Consider the following 17,393-nt stretch of genomic DNA (forward strand, 5'->3'; position numbering starts at 1 on the left):
TTAGATGAGCTATCACGTGTGGCCATATCGCCTCTGAAAAATAGCTAATAGCTCAGTGAGTGAGCTTTACGTGGTAAGATTAATCAGTTTAGTTTACAGAGTCATCCATCTAAAGATACCACAAGGATTTATAACTGGTGATTGAATATGGTATTGTGAACCACCACATCCCAAGACCGTTGTCAGTGGCGGCAGTCACAGGACATTGCAGAGTGGGAATGTGAAAACCAACAAGAGCAACTAAAATAATTTACATTAAACCCACACCTGGATTGAGTCATCACAAAGTGCTCAACAATCAATCTGTAATTGATAGGTCCTGTAAACAATATATGAAGAGATTGATAGGCCCTAAATATTCCTCAGACCCAAAACACACACTCCCAGACGTTTGCTCAATTTCCTACAGTTACATATATGCAATATTTTTGGCATCACATACAAAAGCTGAGAAATATGGCATCATCCCTAAACCCAGCCAGCCCCTATAATATGGCCACACTCCTCAATAAGAAATGATGGTTGTGGAGCCGAATGGCACTCTTGTGACTCGATGAGTCTACCGCTTTGATGATTTCACCACCATTCCAAGGAAAGCAGAAGCACTTCGAATATTCCAAAACACTGCTTCCACAGTTATCTAGAAATTTCAAGTGTGATATTCTCCCCCGCCAATGCAATGTGCAACATCCCACACTTAACCTTCACATGGATAATTGGACCCCACAACAATAATTCTAGGTCACTTTTTACTCCTTAGCAATCACAAACTACCAACGAAATCCACAAACAGCCTCTCTTGGAGAAAACCTATTTCCAGACCAATCTCCAAAGATGCCGGATCTGAAATGAGGTAGCCTCTTTAACTGGAATTACCCCTGTGTCATAAATGCTCACCTCAATTTTTTTTTCTAAAGCAAACCAACATACTGGGAAAAAAATCCTCAAGTCAACCAATGTGCTACAGACACGACCGACCTTGCAACACGCATAATGTTAATGTCGTAAGAATCAGACCCTTTATAATACTGTCATTTAATTATTAAATGAGGCCCGCACAACCACAGTCACCACAACACCTACAGCCTGGCTCCGAGACCACACATCTAATATTGTCATCACGAAACACCAACGCATTCTGTTTCTAGATCTATCGCACCAAAGGCAGGCTCACGATTCTTCATGACTCGAAAGGACATAGGAAACGAAGTGTCCACACGTGGCTCAGTCATGTGTATGACTTTACCTCTCTCTTGAACATCTACGCTTCACCACCCAAGATTAAATATTAACATTCAAAGGCACTTGGGATCCTTTCATCTCACACCCTTTTGAACACCTCCCCCACCCACACTCTGACTCGTATATACAAGACGAACAGGAAAATGACTCCCACCCACACTTCTGACTACTAGAGCCACCTTGAATGCCTTCTCCCACATCACCCACCCATGCACTCAGTGAACAATGCAGCACCTTAGCCACATACAGAAGAGTAACCATTCCTCTAACATCTCCTTCCCTCCACTCTGCCCCTCACCCAACCTTCCACACGATGCGTGAAATAAATCTACTCTTACCCATTTTGCTCTTCTTGTTCAAATGTATGTATGTTGAACTTATTTCGCACCATACGTAGCCAACCGTGCTAATCGTAGGTGCGGGGGAACGACAACAAACGAAACACAAAAGCAGTTCTATGGAAATTCGTTTTCTGTCTATATTTAAACTTGCAAAGTTCCAGTGACCTAATATCAGAAGGAAGAGCGTTCCAGAGGGATGCAGAAGCGCATCAGAAAGCACGCGATGTAGTGACCGTATTTGTTCGATTGGTAACCAAACATCGCTGCGAGGATGACCGGTGTTTGTTTTAGATCAGCAAGGTGCTGTGGTTCATTTGTGGCAAAGCGCTTTTTACTCAAGTTGTTTTTATTTAACCGGGAAATAAAACGAACTCAGCGCATTCAAGAGATATATCTGCAATGAAGAAGAGCCATTGCCCGACACCTCACCTGTTATGTGAATGTTTTCCTCATCAGGCATGTTGAGATGTTGTTTACCAACAAAATCTGTCACAGTTCATCCCCCTGTGGTTGAGTGAATTGTCAAAATTCAGGGCCACAATTTGACAAAAATGCAACTTGTTTTTTTGGCTTGGTGTGTTGTTCGGCATGATGTGCGACGTTTCATGGGAAGAGAGCTGCTCATTTCAGTACCTAGAAGCTTCCAGGGCGTGGAGCGAAACGTCGGACATCGTGCCGAACAACACGCCGTTCAACCCGAAAAAAACCCACAAAAGCGAGAGTTACAGATATTCTCTCTGTATTCACGTGCCCTCACGATTCCCATTATCACACTCTTCAATTTATTAGCATCCCATGTCTGGATCAGAAAAAAAAACTGGGTTACTGAGTCAAATGCGAACTGGACTTTGAGAAAACCTCCATCAATTTCAACTGCCTTGACGACTCTTTGTAATTGTGCAGTCATAAAATCTGCAGCTTAACAAAGGGGGGTGGGGGGTGGAGTCAATACGTGCAGAATTTCCTCGAGAAATTACTCTCAAGGGGAAGTCATTATTCCATAGCAGTTTCCTCCACAGGCGGAGTTTGACTTCTATATTTGTGGGGGGGGGGGGGGTAGTGAGGGGGATGCAGGCAGAGCTTCGCGTTGTCCCTCACATTAGGAATTGCGCGTGCGTATAATTAATACATTTTAAAAATCTTAATTTGAGAACGACTGAAGCTACATTTAATAAAGGCGTTCATACTCTTTGGTTCTTTCGGTAAATTCACGGAGATAGAAAAATATCAGATCACATGACGTTACGATCGCAACACAAGAAATCGTCATCAGGTGAGACAAACACAGCAGGGGAACCGCTGAGGCGTCTAGTTTGCGAGGGGCATTGCCCGCCTCCCCCCCGTGCCCCCCGTGCCGCCCCCCGCCTCCCCCTCGTGCCCCTCCCCGTGCCCCCCCCGCCTCCCCCCCGTGCCCCCCCGTGCCCCCCGTGCCCCCCGCCCCCCCCCGTGCCTCCCACCGCCTCCCCCCCGTGCCCCTCCGCCTCCCCCCCGTGCCCCCCCCCGTGCCTCCCTCCGCCTCCCCCCCGTGCCCCCCCCGTGTCCCCCGCCCCCCCGTGCCCCCCCCGCAAACTCCGCCAATGCTTTTCTCCTTTTGGTTTTATTCCAAGATGAAGTCTCCAACTGCTCGAATGGTTCTCCTCCCCAACCCACACGCGTGACCACTTTGACGGAAACTGCGATTCATTGTTTAGCCCCTCGCTGTGTGTGCGTGTTTCTTTTAAATGTACGTCCGCATGATGAATGTCTCAGTATGGTGTTATAAATACACACGTACTGGGATGATGCAGAGTGGTTAGGGGCCTGTGCTGCAGATTGCATTTCCAAACGATACGTGTGCGTCTGTTTCAGCAACAAAAATGTTACTGGTCTTGTTATTAAGGAATCCGTGTTTAAAATGCTTTAAATCTTTCAATGCAGAATTAGTTTTACCACTATTCCATGTACAATGTTAAATGTCATATCAAATTAAAACCTGCCATCAAGGTCCGTATTGAATGTTTCAAGTTGAAAATGATACTGCATATAAAACGTAGTTTTATACGTAAATTATACGTTTTAAAGACGTGATAATGACGATCAAAAATTGGATTTATACAAAAGTTTTTGCTCAAAAGCCTTCGTTTTCTTCTCCGACTTTGACTATTTAATTTCGTATGCAGACATAAAGCCGCTTGGACCTATTCTCATGGTGTACTTCTCCCTGTGTGGTGTCGTCGCATCATCCGGCTGTGTCGTGCTCTGAATATTTTCTCGAGAAGTCACAGATGGGCAGCTATCCGCACTCAGACTAAATATACTCGTCGATGCAATAATCCCTCCGATTTTGCACGGTTGGCTACGTACGGCGCGAAAGAAGTCCCACATACATAGCAATTAATTTAGGAATAATTTACGGCCCTTTGTCAGTCCACTGATGGACGACGGCCTCCCTCCACGCTGTGAAAGTCATCGGACGCTGTGTGACCATATTTCACCGTGCTGGTCAGTGCCGTGGATGTTGGTTGTGGCCGTGAATTGAACTCAAGTGGCCCTGTACACAGCCAAAAATGTATGTCCACTTTCTCCTTTGTTTAATTACTGTAGTTTTGCTCGAATGTTTTAAATACTGTGCTCTGAAAGACTTCTTTATAATTTAGCATTTTGGAATTATGACTTTTTCAATATCTACATGCAAACGGACAAGTTATAATTATAAAAATATGCATTCAATTTGTTTGGATAGTGGAAAGGCAATTGGAGTGTTTAACATCAAGGTTAATTGAAACATATATACAGTACGCATAATGTGATTTTCAACCTAAAATTGCAATAAAAACATAAACACCCTTGTGTTGCCCAATTAAGTAGACGTTCAGATGAAAGCTGCTGAAATGTGTAATTTAGCAATTTGTTGCTGTGGAATTATCAATAACAATTGCGTTCCTCCGATGAACAACTCCAATGTGCGTGGCACTTTACCACAACGATGCGACTACAAATTCAGCTTTCCCCATGGAGAGATCCACCTTGCATTGCTCTCAGAGATGTAAATGGTACTTGCCAGACTGGTGGCACATTTTGCATGAGATGCAAATAATATTTTTGGAAAAAAAAGGAAATTTTATATGTGCGATGTTCTGTTCATGAAATGCTCCTAATTACACCATGCGTTTGAACACAGTGTGTGGGTATGAATATGATGACACCGGTTTTTGTTAAGGACTGCTTATGAAGCAATTGTTTTAAAGGTTGCTAATTTACGCCGCACGTTGTTTACAAGATTGCCCTTCGCGTTAAAACATAGCAGCAGCTTGTGGGTGCAAGGTTCAATTTCAAATGACAGCACAACACAAAGGGTTGCCACTTATACATATAAATAAAATATATATACAATTGCAAAGGTCAATTTTAATTGAGGAGCGTTGATCGCATGGCAGAAAACAAGCTTGACTCTGGCCAACCGAGCCATCGGTCACAAAGTTCTCAGTTCACGACGGTCTGTCACAATATCATGTCTGTGAGAAACTTCTATCGTGCACCATCTAAGGTAAGGTGGACGTGAAATAAAGAGGTCATTGAAATATCTGTGGTCGGACATAGAAGGAGTAAAAAGGTGACTGATCAATTAAAAGTACATTAAATTTTGATTTAAAGCTTTCGTGACTGCAGTAATTCATATTCTTAGTTTTTTCGGTAAAGTCACGTTGAAGAGAAACAACAAAATATATATAAAACAATAAAAAATTCTCACGACGTTTCGACCATAACTCAAACGGTCATCATCAGGTGTGTCGGTTTGCATAAATTTATTTTGAAAACGGCATATTTATTTATATATATAAAAATAACGTTTGCGTCACGCGCAACGATGGCAGTTTGCCAGGACTAGTCCATCTATTTTTTTGAAAAGAGGAGGGGGGAGACGAAATTTGTTTTTATGTATGCTGTCTGAAAGGCACTGTAAGCGTGAACAATCAATCAAGAACTGAAATGATTTATCAAATCTTTCCAATGATTGCTAAGATAGAATCCATCTTCTCGGTTGAAATTGTCTCTGTGTTTGTATATGTGGATAGCCTCATGAACGAATCTCTCATGGAAGCCAGATGGCTTACAAAGAACCTCCGTCTTGGAAAAGTCAATGGCATGTGAGCCTACTGAATTAGAACAATGATCTGCTACGGCCGAGGTGTTGGTCCTACCGTGTTTAAGGTCTGCTTTATGTTCACGAATGCGGTCCGAGATATGGCGTTTGGTTTCTCCAATGTAACTACTACCACAGAGGCAACTTAGTTTGTAGACACCAGGGTATTGTATGTCCGGAATCACATCTTTTACAGACGGAACCAGATCACGGATTTTATGTAATGTGTTGAAACGGACCTGGATCTTGTGTTTATTCAAGATTTTGGAGATCTTTTTTGTGATCCCAGCAATGTAGGGTAAAGTGATGGTTTTGAAAGGCTCCTCAAGAGGGTTCTTCTTCATGGTTTGAGTGATAGCTTTGCGGATTGTATAGTCGGAGTAACCATTAGCCCTAAGAGCTTGGTGTACGTGCTTGAGTTCACTGCTTATGTGTTCCTGGTCGGATATGCATTGGGCTCTATGATACAGAGTCTTGATGAGAGAATTCTTCTGTGATGGATGGTGGTGGGAATCCGGTTTCAGATAAGCATCCGTATGGGTAGCTTTCCTGTAGACAGAGTGGCTCATTGAACCATCAGGTCTCTTTTTAATTAGGACATCCAAAAAAGGTATCTTGCCATCTATTTCGACTTCCATGGTAAATCTGATGGCTGGGTGTATGGAATTGATGTGGTCGAAGAATTTGTCTAGAGCAGGCCGGCCATGTGGCCAGATGACAAAAGTGTCATCCACGTACCTCTTCCATAAGGTTGGGCGCAGAGTGGCAGTCTGGATGGCGTCAGTCTCAAATTTCTCCATGAAAATATTAGCTATAACTGGAGAAAGGGGGGAGCCCATTGGGGTGCCCTCATCTGGCTTCCATGAGAGATTCGTTCATGAGGCTATCCACATATACAAACACAGAGACAATTTCAACCGAGAAGATGGATTCTATCTTAGCAATCATTGGAAAGATTTGATAAATCATTTCAGTTCTTGATTGATTGTTCACGCTTACAGTGCCTTTCAGACAGCATACATAAAAACAAATTTCGTCTCCCCCCTCCTCTTTTCAAAAAAATAGATGGACTAGTCCTGGCAAACTGCCATCGTTGCGCGTGACGCAAACGTTATTTTTATATATATAAATAAATATGCCGTTTTCAAAATAAATTTATGCAAACCGACACACCTGATGATGACCGTTTGAGTTATGGTCGAAACGTCGTGAGAATTTTTTATTGTTTTATATATATTTTGTTGTTTCTCTTCAACGTGACTTTACCGAAAAAACTAAGAATATGAATTACTGCAGTCACGAAAGCTTTAAATCAAAATTTAATCGCCTCTACGGGGAGGGTTTTCACATAACTTTAAGATCTTTCAACAAACTCCGGGATAAGAAAGCTCAGCTGATCGAGTCTCTCACCTTCCTGAAGAGATGCCGCGACTCTGGGGTAATACCAATCGCATTTACACTCACCTCTGCTACTGTAACTTCTTCTAATGCGAAACGAATTCTTTTCAAAACTAGCTTAGCTCTTATCTCAGAAAAAATCAGACTTATACGCACAGAACTAGATCAGTTAGACAAGACACTCTACAAATCACACTTATCATTGACGGCAATAATGTCCACATCGGATTGGGAACATGTAGACAATATGACTGCCTCTTCAGCTGCTACTATGTCGACCAAATGTAAGGAAAACCTGATTTCCAAATTTAACCTCCTCTTAAACAAAAGACCGGACCCACACACCAAAAAGTTAGACGTTAATAAAGTCGTAATTAATCGCAGTAACAGTTCTATTTCCGATGGTCTGAAATCCGTTTTAGCTAAAGGTCTAAACTTTGCAGTCACACCTAAACACATACCAGTTAATGATATAATTGCCCAAGTAGACGTTGCTCTCAGGGGCCTGGGTCACATCGCTGCAGACGTAGCAAGATCTGAAATCGCTGCAACCCTCAAAAACGCTAAGATGCCAGCTAGCAACCTCAGCAAAGATGAGCGTTTTGAATTATATAAATTAAAAAAGAGGAATGATATTGTAGTTCTCTCAGCTGACAAAGGCAATGCTACTGTTATCATGGATAAAATAGAATACAACAACAAAATTAAAGAATTACTCGACGATGGTAGTTATACAAAAATAAAAAGAGATCCCACCAACAGCCTCGTCACACAAACCAACAAAATAATTTCTGATTCAACCGCATTAATTGATCAATCTAAACAGTTTTCGTTGAAACCTTCTGCTGCCAGGCCACCAAGATTATACGGCTTACCAAAAATACATAAAGTTGATACACCTCTTCGTCCCATAGTCTCTACTATCAGCTCCCCCACCTACAAACTAGCTCGTTTTTTGTCTGAAATCCTGCGTCCTTTCACTGGAAAGACCACCTCTGCGGTACAAAATTCTACTCACCTGGTATCAACAATCAAGGGTATTTCCCTGTCCCCAGACGACCTGCTTGTCAGTTTTGATGTAGTTTCCTTATTCACCAAGGTTCCTGTACCTGACACCATTGCAATCATTGAAGACTTGGTTCATCAAGGACTAAACACTGAGGTACCCCCCCTGGTGAGACACTGTTTAACCAATACATACTTCACTTGGAATGGAACTTTCTACAAACAAACTGAGGGCACCCCAATGGGCTCCCCCCTTTCTCCAGTTATAGCTAATATTTTCATGGAGAAATTTGAGACTGACGCCATCCAGACTGCCACTCTGCGCCCAACCTTATGGAAGAGGTACGTGGATGACACTTTTGTCATCTGGCCACATGGCCGGCCTGCTCTAGACAAATTCTTCGACCACATCAATTCCATACACCCAGCCATCAGATTTACCATGGAAGTCGAAATAGATGGCAAGATACCTTTTTTGGATGTCCTAATTAAAAAGAGACCTGATGGTTCAATGAGCCACTCTGTCTACAGGAAAGCTACCCATACGGATGCTTATCTGAAACCGGATTCCCACCACCATCCATCACAGAAGAATTCTCTCATCAAGACTCTGTATCATAGAGCCCAATGCATATCCGACCAGGAACACATAAGCAGTGAACTCAAGCACGTACACCAAGCTCTTAGGGCTAATGGTTACTCCGACTATACAATCCGCAAAGCTATCACTCAAACCATGAAGAAGAACCCTCTTGAGGAGCCTTTCAAAACCATCACTTTACCCTACATTGCTGGGATCACAAAAAAGATCTCCAAAATCTTGAATAAACACAAGATCCAGGTCCGTTTCAACACATTACATAAAATCCGTGATCTGGTTCCGTCTGTAAAAGATGTGATTCCGGACATACAATACCCTGGTGTCTACAAACTAAGTTGCCTCTGTGGTAGTAGTTACATTGGAGAAACCAAACGCCATATCTCGGACCGCATTCGTGAACATAAAGCAGACCTTAAACACGGTAGGACCAACACCTCGGCCGTAGCAGATCATTGTTCTAATTCAGTAGGCTCACATGCCATTGACTTTTCCAAGACGGAGGTTCTTTGTAAGCCATCTGGCTTCCATGAGAGATTCGTTCATGAGGCTATCCACATATACAAACACAGAGACAATTTCAACCGAGAAGATGGATTCTATCTTAGCAATCATTGGAAAGATTTGATAAATCATTTCAGTTCTTGATTGATTGTTCACGCTTACAGTGCCTTTCAGACAGCATACATAAAAACAAATTTCGTCTCCCCCCTCCTCTTTTCAAAAAAATAGATGGACTAGTCCTGGCAAACTGCCATCGTTGCGCGTGACGCAAACGTTATTTTTATATATATAAATAAATATGCCGTTTTCAAAATAAATTTATGCAAACCGACACACCTGATGATGACCGTTTGAGTTATGGTCGAAACGTCGTGAGAATTTTTTATTGTTTTATATATATTTTGTTGTTTCTCTTCAACGTGACTTTACCGAAAAAACTAAGAATATAAAAGTACATTATTTAAAATGTTTAGTTACTATATTTTCAGCAATAAGTAAACTATATAATCCACGAAATACATTACGAATTATTATTTTTGGCGTGTCGACTTAACGAATGTAGAAATAGGACGTGCAGTATATTCAGAGGAAAAGCAATAGAAATATTGAGATAAACCGATGCTTGCCAGGCGTGGCTTCCGTTGTCTTACGCATGTTTCCACAGCTACAGAATCACAACGAAAGCAATTTTTCTCGCGACAATGAAGTGATGCGAGCTGTACGTGAGCGATTCGTGGAAAATACAGTTCGTCTGGGTGGTCATTAAAGCCTTGCAAATACCATTGTGCCGAGCGCATTGCACTTCAGGGGAATTTCGTGGGGAAATATTTACAGTTGCATCAGTGCTGTACTGTTCATTGCTTTCATCGGTAATTGCCTGTTATATATCACTTTCTAGAATAGACAATTTTATACATGGCTAGAAGATCACAGTGCTGCGGTTGAACCATGTTCCCAAGTGGATTTAGTTGATCGTCTCATTCCATTTACCAATGATACAAAACAACGTCATCTTATAAAGTTTGGGTTTTGCACTTTAGCTGAATTCCAGATCTAAGATACAAAAATTACTGTTTAACTGCCATGGACACGGTATTTGTTTCTTCTCCGTAACAGTCCGGGTGGGAAAGTTGCTGTCCCCTCGTGTGGATGACAGATCACTTCGAGAGACGTCACCTTCGACAGATTCTTCTCAACACCGGTGTGATGCACTATCCGAGAGTTCCGATGAATTCTCCTCCTCAATTCCGGCAGAAGACAAGCATTTCTAAAGGTTGTTGTGTCATAACTCAACTCCAAAATGCATTTTTACTAAAAATGAATGTTGTTGTTGCATCCTGCCCCCCGCGCATCCCAGCTCTCTCAGCCTCCCACTTCCAGCCCGGCCCCGTCCCCCCGTCCAGCTTCACGTCCCTCTCATAGCGTCCACGCAACGCTCCCCTACCCCCCTCCCTTGCCCCTCTCTTACCTATATAACCTCTTACCACGGCATCTCTCTCCCAATTTAAAGCTTTCGTGACTGCAAGGATTCATCTTCTTTGGTTCTTTCGGTAAAGTCACGAGACAGTCTCGTCCCTTCACCTGATGAAGGCCACTTGTGTTGTGGCCGAAACGTCGTGAGAATTTTATTGTGTTATTTTATTTTATTAATTTATTATTTTATTCTCATTCTACGTGACTTTACCGAAAGAACCAAAGAAGATCTCTCTCCCACTTCAATAAAAAAATGTATTGCTGTGGTTTTCCCACCTGATGATGATTGCTTGTGTTGCAATCGAAACGTCGTGATTTATTTTTATTTTATTTTATACCTACGTGACTTTACCGAAAGAACCAGAGAGTATTAACTGGAATAACAATAATAACTACACACATATATTGTACAGTCATTTTAGTTTTATTATGCAAGAAAAACCCATTTGGTCTTCATCGATTGTTTTTTTACTTCTGGAGGCCTTTGCTTGGGGTGTTTGTCAATGTCTTTTTTTTGGTGTACCTTTGCATGCAAGAGGAAACCAGATGATCCAGGAAGCATACTTGCTGTACCGCCACATATTGGTAGGTTGTCATCTTGTGAGCATCGCTCCATCTCTGCGTGATCCACTCACTTACCTGTGTATGGATTACACGCTTGCATTTTTTTTCAACAAGCGACTAAGTTACGTGTCCATGATGCAAGCAACCAGTATGATTGCTTTTGCTTGCAGCGCTTCACTTATACGGCCATGCCTAATTATGGTGATGCGATTCAAGACCAGCTCATAACATGATTCTGAATAATCCAGACCTTGTTTTACATTCATCCCTGCGTTTTAATGTCAATGCGGTCCATCTTCTTCATCTACTCAATCTGATTTACTTTGGTGTGGAGGAGAAGGCCAGTGTTTGCGTTATGAACCGGCCACGGTCAACATCAGTGCGGAATTCGATTAGAACCGGTCCTGCCCTGCACCCCTTCACTAACCCTGCACTGGACCAGTGTGATAAAGTATGCTAGAAAAAACAAAAACCCATGACCAACATGGCATGGGGAAGCTATCATGCATAGCTGAAATTAGCATGGCTAGAATTAACGTATAGTAACTATTATTTTAAAAACATCAGGATCTGAATCTTTATTTAGACTTGAGGAATCCGATGAGCTATGAAGCTATTTTTTTCACAGATGTCCAGTACAACAGCAAACAATACAAAACAACGATAGGAGTGCAAAGTATAGGAGAGATGAGCAAGTCGCTTAACGTAAATAAACAGATACAAATAAAGAAATAAATCATCTAAGTACAAATTGCAAAAGTATATACATTCATGCCGATTTTTCAACACTAAATGCAAGCTTGGGCAAGTCAGCAAAAACAACAACAGTAGTCCCAGAGCACAGAGAGACAACACACATTGGCATCTTCAAGGATGCATGTACACTGGGCAATACTCATTTACTCTGCAATCACGAATGGGAATCCTTTAAGCTGTTGGCTTACAGTATACGGAATTTAAAGCCGTGTAACCTCAGTTGGGCCATAGAACGCTCTTGTCACAGGATGAGAATAATTAATCGCGCACCGAGAACAATCTGGTATCTTGTTCACAAAGAACATCTGTCCTCTCTAAAGAGTGGTTGATAAAGTGTCTATAAGAACGCTCTCTGATTGTTGCCTTAATTTACTTCGGATTCATCTTCTTTGGTTCTTTCGGTAAAGTCACGTAGAATGAGAATAAAATGATAGAATAAAATAACACAATAAAATTCCCACGACGTTTCGGCCACAACACAAGTGGCCTTCATCAGGTGAAGGGACTGGACTGTCCAGAGGACAGCGTTGGAGTGAAGACAGCCAAGCCCAGGTCGCTTCCTTTAAGCTGTGTGGGAGGAAACAAAAAACGCCTTGACAAAGGAATTAGCATAACAATGATGTACTGGACCGGCACGGTGGGGGTGGGGGGGGAAGGAGTTTACATAATGTTGGTGTGAAGGGAAATAAGTGGCTGTGAAAGTTTGGGATACCACTACTTAAAAAAATATACTGTACCATTGAAAATTAGTTTAATGTTTGGTTTGATTTAGAACATCTTTCCAATGAATGCTTAATTTGAAATAATCCTCTCGGTTAAAATTGTGTCTGTGTTTGTAAATCTGAATTGCCTCGTGGACAATTCTCTGATAAAAACCCGTGGGTTTGCAGAGAACCTTGGTATCGGAGAAAACTATATCGTGATCACCCACAGCGTTGTAACAGCTATGTAACAGCTATTAACAGTAACTGGGTATACACTACACTATATAATGAATACCATATAGTAAACCAATAAAAAAAACTAAAATATAAACTACCTCAATGTTATCAATAAACTATATATTCTCCAATCAGCTAAGCTACCAACAATAAGTCGTTATATATCACAATGCTATATGGCGAAAAAATGGGTGGATTCTTACCCTCAACTTTAGCACCACGGATAGCTACGAGCCCCGTTCAGACGGACGAGTTCATCCATGGTCGGAACGGAGGAGGGGGAGAGAGACAGCTGCGAGGCGCTGTTATACTCCATGTTGTAAACCATACCATTAACCGTGGTGTGAGAGGTATTAAGAGTCAATGCCAGCGAAAGAGCTGCGGTCTGAAGGTCATCGTAAAATACAATTAATTAAGTACCGAAATGGTTTAAAACATCTTTCCAATGGTTACTAAGCCAGAATCCATCTTCTCGGTTGAAATTGTCTCTGTGCTTGTATATGTAAATGGCCTCATGAACGAATCTCTCATGGTAGCCGGTTGGTTTGCAAAGAACCTCCGTCTTGGAGAAGTCAATGTCATGTGAGCCCACTGAATTATAACAGTGATCTGCCACGGCAGAGGAGTTCGTTCTACCGTGTTTCAAGTCTGCTTTATATTCGCGGATGCGGTCCGAGATATGTCGTTTGGTTTCTCCAATGTAGCTACTACCACAGAGGCACTTTAGTTTGTAAACGCCCGGGTACTGTATGTCTGGAACAGCATCTTTTACAGATGGAACCTGATCACGGATTTTATGTACTGTGTTGAATCGGACCTGGATCTCGTGTTTATTCAGGATTTTGGAGATATTTTTAGTGACCCCTGCAATGTAGGGTAAGGTGATGGTTTTGAGTGGCTCCACAAGAGGATCCTTCTTCATGACTGGAGTGATGGCTTTGCGGATTGTGTAGTCGGAGTAACCATTAGCCCTGAGAGCCTGGTGTAAGTGCTTGAGTTCACTGGTAATGTGTTCCTGGTCGGAAATGCATTGGGCTCTATGGTATAGAGTCTTGATGAGAGAGTTCTTCTGGGATGGATGGTCGTGGGAATCCGGTTTCAAGTAAGCATCTGTATGGGTAGCTTTCCTGTATACAGAGTGGCTCATTGAATCATCATGTCTCGTTTTAATTAAGACATCCAAAAAGGGTAGTTTGCCTTCTTTTTCGACCTCCATGGTAAATCTGATGGCTGGGTGTATGGAATTGATGTGGTCACGGAATTGGTCTAGAGCAGGCTGGCCATGTGGACAGATGACAAAAGTGTCATCCACGTACCTCTTCCAAGGTTCTCTGCAAACCCACGGGTTTTTTTTATCAGAGATTTGTCCACGAGGCAATTCAGATTTACAAACACAGACACAATTTCAACCAAGAGGATGGTTTCAAATTAAGCATTCATTGGAAAGATGTTCTAAATCAAACCAAACATTAAACTAATTTTCAATGTTCTTTGGTTCTTTCGGTAAAGTCACATAGAATGAGAATAAAATAATAAATTGATAATATAAAATAAGACAATAAAATTCTCACGACGTTTCGGCCACAACACAAGCGGCCTTCATCAGGTGAAGGGACGAGACTGTCCAGAGGACAGCGTTGGAGTGGAGACAGCCAAGCCCAGGTTGCGACCTTTAAGCTGTGTGAGAAGAAACAAAGCGCCTTGACAAAGGAATTAGCATAGAATTTAGCATTGAAATAGCTAATCACTCAGCTATTTCAATGCTAAATTCTATGCTAATTCCTTGTCAAGGCGTTTTTTGTTTCCTCCCACACAGCTTAAAGGACGCGTCCTGGGCTTGGCTGTCTCCACTCCAACGCTGTCCTCTGGCCAGTCCGGTCCCTTCACCTGATGAAGGCCACTTGTGTTGTTGCCGAAACGTCGTGAGAATTTTATTGTGTTATTTTATTCTATTATTTTATTCCCATTCTACGTGACTTTACCGAAAGAACCAAAGAAGATGAATCCTTGCAGTCACGAAAGCTTTAAATCGAAATTTACTTTGGATTGTATTATGTTTTGTTTGCTGTGTTGACATCTTGTTTCGACGCCTTGTTCAAGCTATTTTCTTAAAATGTTATAATTTCGTGCATTATTACCGCAATTGTCTTTGTCTTGTACTTTACGTTGTCACGTAGGCCATCTTTCCAAGACTCTTTATCTTAAAGGGCGTATATATAAGTACAATTATAATACATGGACTCCTCTACTTACGAACACTTGACTTACGAACTTTCAGAGATACGAACAAACCTGTCCGTATGGCCAGTTGCCTGTTCAGACTGAGAGTTCAACTGCCGCGCAGTAGATGGCGGTGGTGGCATCTACATCTGCAGAACATGAAAAACCAGTGGCATCTACATCTACAGGAGATTATACAACTTTTAAAGCCATTCCCTGTGTTTAGTGTACATACCGTACAACATGTGTTGGAATCGACAGGTGCAACGTTGGACTTGCGAACACATCGACTTACGAACAGACCTACGGAACCGAACTCGTTCATAAGTAGAGGAGTCCCTGTACTACTATTAAAAATTATCTATGCGTCGAGTTTCCTGGCTGGCTACTTGACTGGGCTCCACGCCACCACATCAATAATTCGATTGTTAGTGGCTGCTGCGGGCCGATACCGAACACGTAGCAGTAACGAATACAGAAGACTGACATCGTTCGTTTAAATTGCCCTAACGTTCCAATGTGTACTCCTACGAATGTGATTCTTTTCGCTATAATATTCGTTGAAATCCTAGAGAATATTAATACAAATTTCCAAGCGAAAAGCGGATTGCTTTTATCGCTCCGAGTATGACAACGGCAGCCGTCTCTTATTTTCCGTTGCAGAGCAAGGGTATCTCTATTTACACATATATATTCACAATAAATTATACTTATGTAATATTTGGTATTTTAAACTGTATCATCGAGGCAGGTGATTAAGATATCTGTCAATCAACTGCTGGATGAGTGCCTCCCCATGATGTCACCCACGTGAATTGCATGAACATATACTTCACCGTTCACAGATATAGCTCGTCACCGATGTAAGCCGTGGCCAGGAATCAAACTAAGATCACTGGGGGTTTGTCGCGCAGTGCGCTACTCATTGTGTATGTACGCACTTTAAACTTCTTTCGCACCGTACATAGTCAAACCGTGCTCATCGTAGGTGCCACTTTTCCTTCTCGGCCCTGATGCAGAACTGCAATTGGAACCCCCCTCCCCACGCGTACAATGATTTGACGTTAATTAAGAATATTACTTAATGCGCTGGCTGCCTTCTTGGCGTGATTTAATATAGCTGCAGGACAGAAAGTCATCTTTCGTTCATTTAGTCATGACAAGGTAATTCTGTATTGAATAGCAAGGACGTGAGGTGTACATAGATACAAGTTAACGTAAAATGCTTTAAGAAAAAAGAAAAAAAATCCAAAATTCATTTTCAATAATTAAATCGGTAGCATGGATAGCAAGAGGGTCACGCTATGTGGCGCAAGTGACAGAGAAAAAGGGAGTGACCTACATTGCGACGTGAGAGGTCGAAATAATGTACATGTACAGTATATAGATCAGCGTTCACACCTGGACATACTTATTAATATTTCTCCCATAAACGAAACAACGCAGTGCTTAGTGTACTGGTGTACTCATGCGTCTGCACGTTACGCATACCACGATCCAAAGTAATATAGATGTCTCGACGATGTCCCATCTCAAAACACAAGTGGGTTGATGAACATCGACTCACAGTTTACTACTCCATTGGAAGTGATGTCCCACCTGAAGATAAATCGCTTGAATCACGTGTTGGTAGAAAGGCAGCTTCGTCCAGTACTCGGTGTATATATTGCCACAATGGCTCAATTGCCACCATTTCTCGGCCGACTTTGGCAATATTTCCACAAATAACAGGAGGCGCCTTTTCCAGCGGCACGCGAGTCAGTGCTCTGCAGCGCATCGTGCGCAAGCGAGCGAGCACTTGTCGCTGAACGCACGCGAGTTAGCTGGTGCGATGCAACACGCGCGGCCGTGCGTGTTGCATCCTGACACAAGGAGCATCTTCGACAATTTCTGAGCAACTATTTGACGGAAGCAAACATACCAAAAATCAATCCCTGAGATGGTTTTCAGGGAACGCATTTACTGTATTCAGTTTCCACGTTGTATGAAAGCACCCTGATAGAAGTCTCACATTCAGGCGCAATGAAATAAAACGCCCACTCTACAGGGTGGTCCAGATGTCTTGTGCCCCAAATTGAATTGATCTCGAACAAACCCCTGAGCATTGCTCCTCTCGCGTATAAGGTCTCCCAGTCCTTTTTTGTGTTCAAAATGTATCCTGTGGAAAAAGAGCTCGTGTTCCCATCTCAGTATTGTACATTTTGCTGGAGCCTCTTTGTTAATTCATT

The sequence above is a fragment of the Petromyzon marinus genome, chromosome 1 (assembly GCF_048934315.1).
Source record: "Petromyzon marinus isolate PM22_M1 ecotype Great Lakes invasive population chromosome 1, UKy_Petmar_22M1.pri1.0, whole genome shotgun sequence".
Classification (NCBI taxonomy): Eukaryota; Metazoa; Chordata; class Hyperoartia; order Petromyzontiformes; family Petromyzontidae; genus Petromyzon; species Petromyzon marinus.